This window comes from Colobus angolensis, unplaced genomic scaffold, assembly GCF_000951035.1.
Source record: "Colobus angolensis palliatus isolate OR3802 unplaced genomic scaffold, Cang.pa_1.0 Scaffold186, whole genome shotgun sequence".
Classification (NCBI taxonomy): Eukaryota; Metazoa; Chordata; class Mammalia; order Primates; family Cercopithecidae; genus Colobus; species Colobus angolensis.
The window spans coordinates 678,876-683,167 of NW_012114999.1; the positions used below are offsets into that span (position 1 = coordinate 678,876).

At 51.6% G+C, this 4,292-nt stretch overlaps 1 protein-coding gene across 4 annotated transcripts in view; it reads right to left on the minus strand.

The window, feature by feature from the left end:
• The window catches only part of TGFBR3 (transforming growth factor, beta receptor III), a 243,470-nt gene that overhangs the window by 220,019 nt on the left and 19,159 nt on the right, over positions 1 to 4,292 (minus strand). For 3 of the 4 annotated variants that reach the window (XM_011939965.1, XM_011939964.1, XM_011939967.1), the window contains exon 1: positions 2,783 to 3,183. The exons of the other annotated variant lie outside the window; for it this stretch is intronic. The gene's annotated coding sequence lies outside the window, so the exon portion shown is untranslated. Of the gene's footprint in view, positions 1 to 2,782; positions 3,184 to 4,292 lie in introns of those variants that run through there. 4 annotated transcript variants of the gene reach the window in all.

The window sequence follows — 4,292 nt, forward strand, 5'->3', positions numbered from 1 at the left end:
TAGGTCTAACATTTAAGTCTCTAATCCATCTTGAATTAATCTTCGTATAAGGAGTAAGGAAAGGATCCACAAACTTCACTTTTTAAAGAGATGGGGTCTCACTATATTGCCCAGGCTGGTCTCTAACTCCTTGGCTCAAGTGATCCTCCTACCTCAGCCTCCCGAAGTGTTGGAATTACAGGTGTGAGCCACTGTGCCTGGCCTAAACACCACTTAAGGAAACAAATTGAAAAAAAACTGTATGTGTGTTTATTATCTGTCCAGCCACCATGGAGTTCTTGATATATATTCAACACACATGCCCTGTCCTCAAGGTCATTCTTAATCAGTTCAAATTAAATCTAGTCCTCCATTATAAACTCCAAAAGCAACTTGGTTATTTTGCTAGATATTTTGCCCTCCCCTTTCAAAATATATATTTAATACTCTAAAAACGGGTTAATGCGCCTTATAGATATCAACAGTGTGTTATGCTCCCCCTATTGACTAATATTCAAAATAACAATGAACTCCCCAGGGGTTGCCTTTGAAGTGCTGGGGTTCAAAAGTATGTTGGTGATTTTTATATTTAAAAACATGAGCTGAATCAACAGTTGTTAGGCAAAGCTGCCATGTAACGGTCAGATTCCATCAAAACAGGAAAAATTAAAGTTGACAAATGACAAACCGAAGGGCCAAAAAAAAAAAATGCTCAAGCCTTGAAACACTAAACAATGCAGAAATAAAGCCAAAAGCAAAGAACAGCAAGAAACAGAGCAACATCCTTTAACTGACACAATGGCATGAAATCAATTTCATGTTAATAGCCCTTAAGGGGGTAAGAATTATTTCCCTGCCTCCTGTGCCAACCCCAAGCTGTTTCCTAAGGAAGCCAAGTAATGGTGATCAACAATGTCTGGAGAATTAATAAAAGAAATTAAGAATAAAAATCCATGTTGGCCAGGCGTGGTGGCTGACGCTTGTAATCCCAGCACTTTGGGAGGCCGAGGTGGGTGGATCACGAGGTCAAGAGATCGAGACCATCCTGGCCAATATGGTGAGACGCCATCTCTACTAAAAATACAAAAGTTAGCCAGCGTGGTAGTGCGCGCCTGCAGTCCCAGCTACTCGAGAGGCAGAGCCAGAAAAATCTCTTGAACCCGGGAGGTGGAGTAAGCCGAGATCGCACCACTGCACTGCAGCCTGGGGACACAGCGAGACTCTGTCACACACACACCAAAAAAATCCATGTTAATTAATATAAGTCAGAGTTCTATTTATAATTATTTGGGGCCAGTGTTAGAGGAACTTTAATTCGGCACCCTCATAAGTATGTAAAATCACCTAAATTCATCGCAGATACCTTATGTGTGTTTCAAGAAATATGCGTTCAGCTCAAATAGAAAGCTGAAAGATGGGAGAAGATGCATGGCCTATGCACACAAATCTATGTACACACAAATCGGCCTGCACTTGCCGCTCTCCGCTGAGGGAGAAAGCTAGTTTTGGAGTCAGAACTAACAGAAAATTGTGTACGATCTTGGACAAGCAACTTAACCTCTAGTGTCTTATCTGTAAAATAAGGTTATTAATGGTGCTTTTCCCACAGAGATGCTGTGAGGATCAAGTGCACACAGTATGGGCTTAGTAAACGTTAGCTGTTATTATCATCCAAAAGAAACAACTGAGTTCACACTGAAATAACTGTTTGCAGTCTGAGTACCATTCAGGAAGAAGAAATGGTCTTGACGTGTTTTTACTACCTGTGGAGACTTCTCCCAAACCGCTCACTTCTTCGGAAGGACGTAAAACTCAGAATACGCCCGGTTCCCCAGCACAGCCTGTCACTCCTACTATCCCCTGCCCTCGCCGCTCCTATCCTGCCACCGCAGGGCTAACGGCAAGCAGCGCTAACCTCCGTGCGGTGCTTACTCTGTGCCAGACACTGTTGTAGCACCTTACACACATTAAATCATTCGATGCTCACAGCAACTTTACGGGGCAAGTACTACTACTATCCCCACTTCACAGCCAGGGAAATTGAACGGTTTTCTTCTTCCAGCTTTTTGTGAGGACACCAAATCCACTAAGTTCTACTTTGCCAAGGTAATTCATGCTTGACACGTCCGCTCCTGACACTATGCGATTCTGCAAAGCGGGGCAAATGCCCTAATAAGATCAAGTCTGCAAGCAGATTCTTCTAGCGACAGTCCAAGATTTCCAAGTGTGTCCTAACCAAATGAATACAGAAGAGAGCCTTCAAAATAAACTGGGGCGCGTTCTCTGCGTGGGGGGGGTGCCGAGCTGCAGCTTGCGGCGCAGCCCGCAAGGCACCCTGAGGGCGTGGTCCGCGGCGAACGCAAACCGCGTCGGTGCACTAGTCCGGGAGCCACAGCCTGGGCCACGGCAATTGACTGCGAACCCACAACAAACCATTCCCACCGACGCTGTCACGCGTCCGGAGGGAAGTGGCTGCCGCGCCCCGCAGGGGTCAGAAGGACCCGCGGAGAAGAAGAGTGAGGGCGGGCGTGGAGAATTCCTCCCCAGCACTGCGCATCGTCCGGGGCACTGCCTGCCCGTGCGGCCGCTCCCGACGCACCGCTGGCCACCGGTGCCAGCTCCCCGGAGCGTAAACACTCCCCCACCAGCGCCGCCCTCCCAAGCGCGGAGGTCCCAGCTGCTGGAGCGACCCTGGCCGGGAAGTAAGCACTGGCAGCCCGCGCCGCGCGGACGGGCACCGCGCAGCCTGCAGAGCCCACAGCCCGGGCGGGCTGCAGCGCCGCGGGGCTGGGCCGGCACGTACCTCAGAGGCGGTGTGTCCAGCGGAGATCCACCCGCGGCAAGTTGGAGGCAAGCGGCGGAAAGTTTCCCCGCCCAGCGCTCGGCGGCGGCGAGCTCGGGCAGCTGCTGCGCCGCGGCACAACTACGCCATCCGGACCAGCTGAGGACTCTCACCTCCTGCAGGGAGCTCTGGGAATCGCGCAGGGAAAGTGGCCGGGGCGCGAGAGCCGCCGACTGGCCTCCTTCACTCACTGGGAAGAGGAAAGTGCCGCTCGGCGTCCCCGAAACCCTCGATTACCCCCATCAGGCCGACCCGCCGCACTCGCCCTCCCTAGCACACACGCGGGCGGGGACGGGCAGGACGCCACAGCAATCAGCGCGCGGGGGGAAGGGAGCTCCTCCGCCGGCCCCACCGGGGGCTCTTGGCCGCCCAGAAACTCCTCCTCCCGCCTCCCGCCTCCTTTCTCCTCCCCCTTTGCCTCCGCAGCTGATGGATGAGCCCCGAGTGCTGCTGGAGCCTGTGTTTCCCTTCGGGCCGAGGAGGCAGAGACAGAAGGGGCTAGGGACGCGGCCGGGCTCAGCGCGCCCGGGTTGGGGCGGCCCCTGTCCTAGGGGAACCGCGGGGGACACGCGGACGCGAGCTGCGGGGACTCGCTCCCTCAAACGAGGTCCTTCGAACTTTCCAGGACTCCCTGCAAGAGTTGGGTTTTCATTTGGTTCCTTGGTCTTTATATAAAAGTTATGAAACCTCAGATAATCTGATCACAGCCTCTTGCCTCTCCCCAGCACAGCTCCCCCATGCACACATTCATTCTGTCCCTGTGTTTTTTCCCAACCTCCGGTCCTGCTTGTTGTCACGCTCTGATGCTGGGCGCCGGCGGAGTCTTGCCTCTTCCTCTCTAGCAGCTGAGACTGCATTACCCAGTCGTTCCCCCGCTAGCTAAATAAATTAATACGAATAATGGAGCTAGGTCAGCATTACCGGCGTTACCCCGTGGTAGGCGGGATATGAACTACAGTCTCGGCGGGGCAACGTCCTAAGCACCTGTGCCTGTGAAGTACACGCTGCAGAAGCTGAATGCAGGCATCAGAACACCACTTTGATACTCTTGCTTACGCCCAGTTTTTCCTATTAAAAAGTATACTTAAGTAACAGGACATTGTTTTACAAACAGGCAGGTTAAATGACCGTGGACTGACAGGTTTCAAAGACCAGACTTCCAGTCTTGAGTACTGTGCGACTTTCCACAAATGGCTAACGGCTAATACTTGTCAAGGCTCAGTTCAAATGATGGGCTTGGCCTAGTTCTTCCAGTTCTAAAGGGCTATGGACCTATGCCTTTTTTATTATTATTATTAATTAATTAATTTTTTTGAGACGGTATTGCCCAGGCTGGAGTGCAGTGGCACAATCTCAATCTCAGCTCACTGCAACCTCTGCCTCCCAGGCTCAAGCGATTCTCCCACCTCAGCCTGCTGAGTAGCTGGGATTACTGACAAATGCCACCACATCCAGCTAATTTTTTGTATTT